Genomic DNA, 12,680 nt, shown 5'->3' with positions numbered 1-12,680 from the left:
TCTCCTACACCGACTAGTCTCACTTTAAAATGTTATTACACAATGTTACTGTTTTCAGTGTTACTACACAGGTTTATCTCCGGGGCCCCATGTTGGGGCCTGTGGATGGTATGTGTTAAAAATGTTTGCTTTCCCCCCATGTTATTATCTCACGGGTTGATATCTCCTCTGTGGAGGAGGGAGGGTGGGCTTGTATGGAGATATTTGCCCACGCAGACCGCCTCCCTCCTTCACAGATGATCTGATGTGTGTTCTGCTGTTTAAATGTTTTGTTACACTGATGTGCCTCAATTAAGCTATATATGCCTGTTCTGCTACTGGGCTCACGGCTCAGATTCTCCACCTCGACCCTCCACCCCCAACAGGCCGGGCACGAATTGTGCCTTCTTACGTGATTTCTCATGTGGAGTCCCGTATCAGTGGACCCCTTAGATTTGTTAGGCTCCTTATTCAGGTGTCCTCCCTACCTAGTTTTTGTCCTGGTATATCTTTGCTACCTTACAAGCTTTCCCTCCCCCCACTCTTCCTCCCCCCTCTATTCTCTACAATCTGACTTTCTTTTTCTCGTTCCACTATGGCTCATACAGTGCTATCTCGGCCTGAAATCTTGTTCATACAATGTAAATGGCTTCAATATTGCATCCAAGAGAGGGCAAATCTTCTACCAAATGCATAAACAACAGGTCAATGTGTTACTGTTACAGGAAACTCATTTCCACACAAACTCCACCCCTTCCTGCTCCAATAGGTACTTTAATAGATGGTTCCACAGTACAAATCCCTCCCAGAAAACCAAAGGCATATCTATTGCCTTCTACAAAACGCTTCCGATTGACCTGATAGACCAGCTCTCGGACCCCCAGGGAAGGTATGTGTTCGTAAAGTTCTCCTTATGGGGCACAAAATTCACTATTGCCAACCTTTACCTACCAAACACTAATCAAATATCGTCTGCTCTGCGGTACATGAGGATTTTGTCAGAATTTGCAGAAGGTAAACTAATCATAGGCAGGGATTTTAACGCCCCTCTGGATCCACTCTTAGACTCATCAACCTCTCGCTCATCCATCTCCTTTACTAAGCTAAGGGCATTCAAACGGGCTATCTACGATCTCCGTTTAATCGACATTTGGCGGGTTCTGTTTCCAACAAATCGCAACTATACCCACTTCTCACAGGTCCACCACTCTTATAGTCGTATTGACTACTTCCTCCTTGACCATAGCTGCTTGGATTGGTCACCTGAATGCGAGATAGACTCAATGGTCTGGTCCGATCACTCACCTATCTATTTGACACTATTGATCCCTTCCACGCCGGTGAGAGAATGGATGTGGAGGCTGAATGATTCCCTTCTTACGGAACCTGATTGTTCCCACAAGGTTTCAGAAACAATTTCTAATTTTTTCATAGACCATGCCTCGGACACTACCTCACTACCCTTACAATGGGAGGCGCTTAAAGCAGTCCTGCGAGGTATCTTTATTCAGATGGGAACCCGCGTAAAAAAGGCTCGATCAGCTGCAATAACATCAGCAATTCAAAAGCTTCGAGACCTTGAGACACAACATAAACGAGCCCCAACTGTGGAGACCCTTATAGAGGTCTCAACGGCTCGATCCCAACTTAAGGACCTGTATGAGGCCTCAGCTCGTACCTATGCGGACAGACTTGCCTTACATCAGTACCGATTTAGAGATAAATGCGGTAGACCGTTAGCTTGTACCCTCCACCCAAACACGTCTTCCACATTCATACCCCATATTCGGGCCCCTTCTGGAGAAATGCTTAGTGAGCCCTCCAAGATATCACAAACATTCCAAGATTTCTACCAAACACTTTACAATCTACCACCCAGCATCTCTCCTGGCCCAACCCTTGCCCCTGAACCTGATAGACTGTCTTATATTGAGGAAACAGAGCTCCCTACTTTGGATGGCGATACTGCAGAAGAGCTGGAGCAAGTAATTACAGCGGATGAGGTAATGAGAGCGATAGCGGCCACACACGGATTCACCCCTAAATTTTACAAAACATTTGCTCCCCAACTGACCCCCTTCTTGGTTAAGGTGTTCAACACCCTATCGGAAGGCTCAGCATTTCCTCCACAAACACTCGAAGCCCACATTACCATTATCCCAAAACCAGATAAGGACCCTACTTTGTGTGCTAATTATAGGTCCATATCGTTAATTGGAGTGGACTTGAAATTATATGCCAAAATTTTAGCCACTAGATTGCAGCCGCTCCTCCCCCGCCTCATACACCTGGACCAGGTGGGTTTTGTTAGTGGTCGCGAGGCAAGGGACAACACCCTAAAAACCCTGCTTCTTACCCACTATGCCCGCACCCACGATGTCCCTTTATGCCTTTTGACGGTCGACGCCGAAAAAGCATTTGACCGGGTCGACTGGCAATTCCTCCAGTTGTCCCTGAAACAGATAGGTCTGGGCCCCAAAATGATATCTCGAATTATGTCCCTTTACTCCTCTCCCTCTGCTAGAATTTGGGTGAATGGTTCATTGTCACCTACATTTTCCATCCACAACGGGACACGACAAGGCTGCCCTCTATCTCCCCTTCTCTATGTCCTGGTCATGGAACACCTGGCAATTGCCTTGCGCAATAACCCTAACATTTCAGGTGTATCAATAGGCCCCACTCATTCCAAACTGGCTCTCTTTGCGGGTGACCTGCTAATGTTTGTAACCCAACCCCATATATCCTTACCACATATAATGCGGGAATTCACGAGGTTTGGGAAGCTGAGCAATTTCAAAGTGAACCATACAAAGTGAGAAATCCTGAACATCTCACTGTCCCAGGAGGCCCTTCGCCAAGTCTCCACTAAGTATCCTTTTAAAACAGGTTCCACTTCCATCCGTTACCTCAGAATCCAAAAACCCACAGAAGGATCCCTATTATTCTCTCTGAACTATGCTCCCCTTCTGCTTAGAACCAAGATGGATCTCTCAAACTACAAGAAGAAGCGCCTTTCCTGGCTAGGCCGGATGAATGCCCTAAAAATGGACGTTCTCCCTCGGTTTCTCTATTTGTTTCAGACAATCCCCATATCCATACTGACTCCACTGTTTGGGACCCCGGCTTTTCCTCCGGCCCTACAGGGAGCAAGTTTTGGACCTTGGTGTAAGGAGGACCACAGACGTCTTGCCCAAGTCCTGCGATCAGACTCTTCCCTGACTCATGACATCCCCTCCGGCCCATCTTCCCATACCTCGACGCATTGGCTGCAGAGGCAACAGGTGATATCCTTCATTCGCACCTTCCCATCCCTGCCTGATATACTTGCTGACTTAACAGATTTTGAGAGCATGCTGCTCCAGACTGCCCCCCCCACACATGTGGTCTCTCAACTATATTCTCTCATACATATGGTGTATAATCCTGACCTCCCCCCATACACACAAGCCTGGAAGGAAGATCTGGGTCACCCATTTCACCTGTAGACTGGCAAAAGTGCTTCATTCTGACTCACAAAATATCCTTAGCCTCCAAAGCCCTAGAAAAAGGATTTAAGTTGTTGACCCGTTGGTACAGATGCCCCTCGACTTTGTACTGGATAAACCCGGCACTCCCGGATACCTGCTGGCGTTGCTTGGCATCCAAGGGAACCTTACTCCACATTTGGTGGGAATGCCCCCCTGTGCGGAGGTTCTGGCAGAAGATCCTCGACTTGTACTGCAGACTCATGACGACCTCAAACACACCCTCTCCTGAGGTAGTTCTGCTATCTTTGCTCCCTGGACCGATTAAATCGGTCAAAAAAGACGTTTTGCGTCACTTTCTGGCGGCTGCTAGAACAGTTCTGCCCAGACATTGGAAGTCGACGAGCATGCCTTCCCTGGGGGATTGGGCAATTGAAGTGGACCAAATTAACAGACTGGAACGAATGTTGTCGCATGAAACGGGTAAGGAGGAGCAATTCTCCAAGACCTGGACCTCATGGTCTATGTTTCGCTACTCCTCAGAATTTATTTCATGGGCCTCAGAGGAATCCACCGACGCACCTGTATAGCCACAGTGGAAAATTTCTCTCTTAATTTCTACATCCCTTACTGCCTTGACCCTTCTATCCCCACTCTCCCTTTTTTTCCCCTTCTCTTTTCCCTTTAAATGTTTGCATTACACGCTCACCTAAATCATAATCTCTAGTCTCAATAGACCGGAACGGTGGCACACACAGAGCTTCCCCCTCAGATAAAACGTGCTCAACGCAGAAGTAAAAGCCCTAGCCTACTTGTAATGAGTGGGCACCGCTCGTTGAGTAGATAGTGGTGCTCACCTAATCTTACTAAGCCAGGTTAGACGCTGTAGGTATACAGGCTTATATACTATATCAATCAACCAAAGCTCACAAATTATCTAAACCATGAGACGGTACGACACCAGTGTTGCACGAATGTTTATGAATATACAAATGTATATCTTTGTTATGTGTTATTGAACGACATATTTGTATACTGTACATTTTTTCAATGATACTTTGCCTATCAATAAAATAAGATTGAATTAATTTATTCAGGTCCTCTTGTAAAGTTTCTATATCCTGCTGTGATGTTATTGCCTTACATATTTTTGTATCATGAACAAACACTGAGATCAAGCTATGTATCCCATCCTCTATATCATTTATAAATAAGTTAAACAGAATTGGTCCCAGGACAGAACCAAGAACAAACCCTATGGTCTATACCCACGGGCCTCCAGATACACCACAACTACCGACCTACTTTTGTCCAGATGGCAACTCACTTCCTCATAGAATATTAATAGGTTGGTTTGGCAAGAGTGACTTTTCGAAAACCCATACTGATTACTGCTATTTATACTGTTTTCATCATCAAATTCTTGGATTTAGTCTCTTATCCTCCCCTCCAAAAGCTTACATACTACTGATGTTAGACTTACAGGCCTATAGTTTCCAGGAATGCATATCTGCAATATTTTTGAATATTGGCACCACATGGGCTTTTTGCTAATAAGCTGGTTCCAACCCTGACAGTATGCTGTGCATAAAGATCAAGAATAGCGGTCTGGCCTGAGTGAGTTCCTTAAGGACTCTCCGGTGTAAGCCATCTGGTTCTGGTAATTTATTTTCGTTAAGCTTCTCTAATCCTTTCCGGACTCCGGCCTCTGTTAGCCATGAGGGTAGATCCTGTGATGTGTTACTAACAATACAGTCATGGTTGTTATTAGCGATGAGCCCGATGTTCGAGTGGAACCTAAGTTCCACTCGAACATCGGGTGTTCGCCTGTTCGCCGAACAGCGAACATTATGCAGTGTTCGCAGCAAATTCCAAACCCCTGGAACTCTATGGGACACTAACATGAAAAACCAAAAGTGCTAATTTTAAAGGCTTATATACAAGTTATTGTCATAAAAATTGTTTGGGGACCCGGGTACTGCCCCAGGGGACATGCATCAGTGTAAAAAAAAGCAGTTTTTTCAGGAGCAGTGATTTTAATAATGCTTAAAGTGAAACAATAAAAATTAAATATTCTTGCCTGGGGTGTCCTTAGTATGCCTGTAAAGTAGCACATCTTTCCCGTGTTTAGAACAATACCACAGCAAAATGAAATTTCTAAAGGAAAAAAATCTCATTTAAAACTGCTTGCGGCTGTAATGAATTGTCGGCTCCCGGCAATAAAGATAAAAATCTTTGAAAAAAACAGCATGGGGACCTGGGTCCTGCCCAAGGGGGCATGTATCAATGCAAAAAAAGTTTTAAAAACGCCCGTTTTTTCAGGAGCAGTGATTTTATTAATGTTTAAACAAAACCACAGAAAAATTAAAACACCGAAGCAAAATTACATTTCTAAAGAAAAAAGTCACCTAAAACTGCTTTGAATTGTCGGATCCCGGCAATATAGATAAAAATCATTGAAAAATACGGCATGGGTTCCCCCGCCCCAGTCCACTACCAGGTCCTTTGAGTCTGGTATGAATATTAAGGGACACCCCGCACCAAAATTAAAAAAAAAAGCATGGGGGTCCCCCTAAAATCCAAACCAGGCCCTTCAGGTCTGGTATGGATATTAAGGGGAACCCTGCACCAAATTAAGAAAAAATAGCATAGGGGTCCCCCCAAAAATCCATACCAGGCCCTTTAGGCCTGGTATGGATTTTAAGGGGAACCCTGTGCCAAAATTTAAAAAAATGGCATAGTGGTCCCCCCAAAATCCATACCAGACCCTTATCTGAGCACGCAACCTGGCAGGCCACAGGAAAAGGAACCGTACCAGGCCACATGCCCTCAACATGGGCAAGATGCTTTGGGGTCCCCACCAAAACACCTTGTCCTCATGTTGATGGGGACAAGGGCCTCATCCCCATGACCCTTGCCGATGGTTGTGGGGTCTGCGGGCAGGGGGCTTATCGGAATCTGCAAAGTCCCGCAAAGATGGGGATAAGGCCCTTGTCCCCATCAGCATGGGGACAACGTGTTTTGGTGGGGATCGCACCATGCCCCCTCTGACGCCACATGACGTCAGAGGAAGGTGGGTCATCTGTTTACGTTACTGAGTGGCCCCACCCTCAGCTATATAACAGCTGTCATTGCAAAGAGGCTTCAGTCGGCGGCAGCCTCCCATGGAGGTGGAGTTGTTGCATTTTTTTCTTTTCGCTTCATTAGGCGGCATGATGGACGATGAATTTACATCGCGGGGCATTTTTATTTTTTTATTTTTTAATAAAGGATTTGTCCCAAACTGTCTACTGTCACTTTTACTATTTTTTACACTTTTTTTGGTGAATGTGTAGGGGTACAATGTACCCGATACCCATTCACATGGGGGGGATCTGGGGGTCCTCTTGTGAAAGGGGGCTTCCAGATTCCGATAAGCCCCCCTCCCGCAGACCCCCAAAACCACCAAGCAAGGGTTGTGGGGACGAGGCCCTTTTCCCCATCAACATGGTGACAAGTTGTTTTGGGGGGACCCCAAAGCATCCTCCCCATGTTGAGGGCATGTGGCCTAGTATGGTTCGGGGGGGCTCTCTCATCCCCCCTTTTTCTGCGGCCTGCCAGGTTGTGTGCTTAGATAAGGGTCTGGCATGGATTTTGGGGGGGCCCCTACGCCATTTTTAAAAAAATTTTGGCACAGGATTCCCCTAAAAATCCATACCAGACCTGAAGGGCCTGGTATGAATTTTGGGGGTACCCCTACATCATTTTTTGAAAAAAAAATTGGTGCAGGGTTCTACTTAATATCATACCAGACCTGAAGGGTGCAGGGATCACCTTAATGTTTATACCAGACCCAAAGGGCCTGGTAATGGACTGGGGGGAACCCATGCCATTTTTTTTCAATGACTTTTATCTATATTGCAGAGAGCTGACAATTCATTACAGTTGCGAGCAGTTTTAAATTAGATTTTTCCTTTAGAAATGTCATTTTGCTGTGGTATTGTTCTAAACATGGGAAAGATGCGCTACTTTACAGGCATACTAAGGACACCCCCAGGCACAATATTTGAAGGAATATTTCATTTTTATTGTTTCACTTTAAGCATTATTAAAATCACTGCTCCTAAAAAAACGGTCGTTTTTAAAACTTTTTTTTGCATTGGTACATGTCCCCTGGGGCAGGACCCGGCTCCCCATACACTTTTTATGGCAATAACTTGCATATAAGCCTTTAAAATGAGCACTTTTGATTTTTCATGTTCGTGTCCCATAGACTTTACCAGTGTTCGCTTGTTTGTATCAATTTTTTGCCTGTTCGCATGTTGTGGTACAAACTGAACCGGGGGGTGCTCAGCTCATCCCTAGTTGTTCTACTCATTCTTTTCCTGTGTGATGACTGAGGAGAAGAAAGCATTTAGTACAGCTGCCTTCTCCTTGTCATCTGTAAACAGCTTCCCTTCCACATCCTGGGGCTATGTGTTCCGACCTTGCCTTTTTACTGTTTTATAAAAAATTCTTGGGATTTTTCTTACTCTCCTCCGCTACGTGTCTCCCATAGTCTTTTTTAGCCACCCTGAATGCATTCTTACACTTCTTATTGCATTCCTTGTAGTGTTTGAATGCTGACAATAACCCCCTCCGCTTTGTACTTTATAAAGGCCATTTTTTTGTCCTTAATATGACATTTTATGTTTTGGTTCAGCCACACAGGTTTAACCTTTGTTCTTCTACATTTTATTACCCCTCGGAATGCAATTTATTTTTTCCTCCATGTTCAATGTTTCAAGAATTTGGTCCCACTTAATATCCTGCAGCTTTGAGTGCAGTTTAGAAAAGTTGGCTCTTTTGAAATTTTGTTTACTTGTACTCCACTCATGCCTCCCTTTTCTATGATTTGTGCTGAATATAATAATTCTGTGGTCGCTTGTTCCCATGTTGTCCCATATTTCCACATCTGCAATCAGATCTGTATCATTTGTTATTAATAGATCTAGCAATGCATTATTTCTAGTCAGGTAGTCCACCAATTTGGACATGAAGTTTTCCTGTTATGCCGCATACACATGAGTGGACTTTTTCGATGGACTAGGTCCGACAGTCTTTCCGATGGACTTTGCAGCATAGGTCCGTCGGACTTTCAAACTAATGGACTTGGACACATACGATCACATCAAAGTCCGACTGATTCGTACATGATGACGTACGACCGGACTAAAATAAGGAAGTTGATAGCCAGTAGCCAATAGCTGCTCTAGTGATGGTTTTAGTCCGTCAGACTAGCATACAGACGAGCGGATTTTTTTGACCGGACTTGAATCCGTCAGAAAGATTTGAAACATGTTTTATTTCTAGGTCCATCAGACTTTTGGGAAAAAAGTCTGCTGGAGCCCACACATGATCGAATTGTCCGACGGAGTCCGGTCCGCCAGACCAAGTCTGCCGAAAAGTCCGCTCGTGTGTACGCGTCATAAGACATTTAAGAAATGGCAGGCCTTTAATGAGTGAGATGTCCCTTCTGACCAGTTGATATCGGGATAATTGAAGTCCCCCATCACAATGACATTTACCTGCCTCACTGCCATTTCTAAATGTGAAAGGAGATCTGACTCCAGCTCTTCTTTCAGGTTAGGGGGCCTGTAACATACCCCCACTATTAATTTCCCACTTACTTCTTCCCTTTTGAGTTCCACCCATACTGACTCCACCTTCCCCCTTGCCCGATCACTGATGTCATTCCTCTCTTCTACCCATAAATCATTCCTGAAATATAGACACACCCCTCCCCCTCCTCTACCCTCCCTGTCCCTCCGGTACAAGAAATATATCCCTGGATGTTTGTCAGCCAGTAATGTGAGCTGTCAAACCAAGTTTCTGTTATTCCCATGAAGTCCACATCCTTCTCGTGTAATAGCAGCTCCAGTTCCTCCATTTATTGACTAGGCTCCTGGTGCATATTGTTTTCTCCATACGATTTCTCAGGCTTCGTTGTAAATTTGGTAACTCATTAATTCCAGGATTAGATGTTATGGATATATTATTACTAGTGCCTCCACTCCACAGTTAGGTTTATTATGGGACCAGAACATTGGTATTGTGTGACTAGAGTGTAGAGTCTAATTCCTAAGTTCGTATCTACTGAACATAGATGAACTGCAAGAAGGTGGCTGCTGAGGTGTAGGTAGGGGAGTATTCAGGAGCCTGGAGTTAGGTGAAATGTAAATAAATCCACAATGAGGAGACTTTTTATACTTAAGATTCTTATCCAAAAATTAAATGTAACTGTGCCCACCTCATCATTAAATGTACTTATTTTAAAACCTGTCAGCATTCAATGAAACTCGTTGCATTAATTGTCTTAAAAACTGTATTGAGAATTGGCCCTTGTATTTATCAATGTGATCTATAGTGTACCTACTAAGTGAACACCTGCTCACCGCTAACCTGTTTTTTATAAAGTGCATTCCAATGGGCATGCCAATGTTAAAGGGACTGTATATTTGCCTGTATATATTTTCTTTATTATGTTCAGAACTAAACAATAACATTTTGTTATTAGATAAATATGAAATATTGCATACGAAAATTAAAACATAGAAATGTTTAAACATAAAAATTAAAAGAAAGTAACACAAATATTCAAATTTAGCTAAAATTTAGGTTGAAGTAAACATGGTTCCACATGATTTGTAGTTCCTTCTGCTGGCCCCCACAGGATTCCCCATGGGGAGTCCCTCATGGGGAAAACTTGTGAATTTGTTTCCTGCAACCCGTGGATGCAGGAAATAAATTTGCACCATGTATGGCCAGCCTAAAGCTTGCCATGCATTATAGAATTATCTTGTACAATTTTCCTTTAGATTTAGCAAAACCATATAATATGAGGTCAAACCTAGACAGCCTACAAATAAAATTAAGCAAGCATGAAACACGGAGCAGTAGCTGGATACTTAATGAGGACCTCCTACATGATGAAAAGATAGACAAACTTATTAAAGAAGAACTAGAATTTTATTTTAAAGTTAATACCGCTGAGGAAACATCAGAAACTATGGTTTGGGAGGCCCATAAAGCCTATATCAGAGGGATCATGATTAAGGCGGGGGTAGAGAAAAAGAGAAGCCAGGGAGAGACCTTTCGCGTGCTTCAGGAGGAAATTATTAAATTAGAGCAACATCATAAGAAAAAGGGGGATAGCGAAACACTGGCAAAACTATTTAGGAGCAGGGAGGCTATACGGCAGTTAATTGAACAGGAAAATAGGAAGAAGTATAACCTTGTTAAAAAAGAAAGGTATGTAGGCAGTAACCGACCTGGTAGACTCCTGGCAAAGATATTAAGTAAAAAAAAAAATAACAAATATATCGACAAGATAAGATCTAGAACAAACGAGATCCAATATAGGGATCCAGATATTGCAAGGACGTTCCAAGAATTCTACAGTGAGCTTTATTCCATAAATAGAAATGTAACACCTAAGGAGAGGGAACAAAAACAAGCGAAGATCAAAAATTACCTAAGTGAAGTGGGAATGACTAAATTATCGGAAAATGAGCATACCACACTGGAGTCCCCTATTACAGAGATTGAAGTTAGAAAGGCAATTAGAGAAACACAAGTAGGTAAGAGCCCAGGACCGGATGGGTTGACAGTGCTTTATTATAAAAAATACCAAGACTATCTAATCCCTAAACTGTGTGCCTATATGAACGACATAGGAGACAAGGGGGAAATGAGCAGAGAAGCCCTGGCAGCCAATATTACGGTTATTCAAAAAGAGGATAAGGATGCGACAGTTTGTTCAAACTATAGGCCTATTTCCCTGCTAAATGTGGATACTAAATTATTCGCAAAAGTGATTGCGAGCAGAATGAAGCAGGTAATAGAGAAGATCATACATCCGGACCAGGTGGGGTTTATTAGAGGTAGACAGGGACGGGATAACAGCATCAAAACCCTCCTAGTAGCCTCCTAGAAATCAAAAAGAGCGGAGTCCCAGGTCTACTTCTATCCATAGACGCTGAAAAAGCGTTTGATAGAGTAGACTGGGACTTCATGATGAGTACGCTCGAGGAGGTAGGCTGTGGGGAGAGGATGTGTAAATGGATTAGGGCCTTATACTCAAGACCATCGGCAAGAGTGAAAATAAATGGGACCTTCTCGGACCCAATCGACATGTACAATGGTACAAGGCAGGGGTGTCCAATCTCCCCCATGCTCTTCCTGTTGACGTTAGAACCCCTTCTATTAAGGATAAGACAGAATAGGGATATTAGTGGGGTCGTAATAGGGAATATGGAATACAAACTGGCCGCCTTTGCAGATGACATCCTGCTGTATATAACCCAGCCAAGGATATCCCTACCAAATATCATGGCTAACCTAGTAGAATACGGAAAGTTATCAAATTTCAAAGTAAACCCAACTAAATCTGAAGCACTTGAGATAAACCACTTCAAGGAGAGTGACCACTCCTACCAAAAACACTTCCCCTTTGTGTGGGGGAAAAAAGAACTGAATTATCTGGGGGTCAAAATCACTACATCAACCGAAACGCTATACCAAGCGAACTTTATAGCACTGTTAAACGAGGTAAAAGCTGAATTGAGTAGAATTCATCTGGGTCAACTATCCTGGGCGGGAAGAATCAACATATATAAAATGGTTATACTGCCGAAAATAACTTATAAAATGCAAATGATACCAATAACACTCCCACATACATACCTCAGAAGGCTACACTTAATGTTTTCAAAATTTATTTGGAGGGGAAAGCCACCTAGATTAAAATTCTCACAATTGATTAATACTAAAGGTAAAGGGGGATGGGGAGCACCAGATATAAGGAAATATTACGAAGCTATCGCTATAGCCAGAGTGACTGAATGGGTCAAAAACATAGAAAAACAATGGGTAGTAATAGAAAATAAAATTAGTGACACTAAACTGGATAAGATTATATGGATTTCGCCTCAACAGAGAAAGTACAGCACTGAAACGCATGCAATCACTAAACACGCACTTAAGATATGGGACACCCTTCACAGGAAGGAACACTGGGAGTATAACTCACCCTTAATGCCACTTAAAGATTTAGAACAGTTTGCACCAGGGAAAGAGGAATGGTTTGGTAAATGGTTACTAGAAGAAAATATACAACTAAAAGACATAATGCATAGGGGTCGAATATGCTCATTCCAAGAGATGCAGGACAAAAGAGATATGTTAGTCATTAACCCCTGGCGCTATAGCCAATTA

At 43.3% G+C, this 12,680-nt stretch overlaps 1 protein-coding gene across 1 annotated transcript in view; it reads left to right on the top strand.

Annotated features, from left to right (window-relative positions):
* LOC141133958 (dynein axonemal heavy chain 3-like) overlaps window positions 1-12,680 on the top strand; it is a 3,453,856-nt gene that overhangs the window by 2,059,229 nt on the left and 1,381,947 nt on the right. The gene's annotated exons all lie outside the window — the stretch shown is intronic.

This window comes from Aquarana catesbeiana, linkage group LG03, assembly GCF_042186555.1.
Source record: "Aquarana catesbeiana isolate 2022-GZ linkage group LG03, ASM4218655v1, whole genome shotgun sequence".
Lineage (NCBI taxonomy): Eukaryota > Metazoa > Chordata > Amphibia > Anura > Ranidae > Aquarana > Aquarana catesbeiana.
Note: the sequence above shows the minus strand (reverse complement) of the source record. Positions and strands in the feature narration are given on the sequence as shown.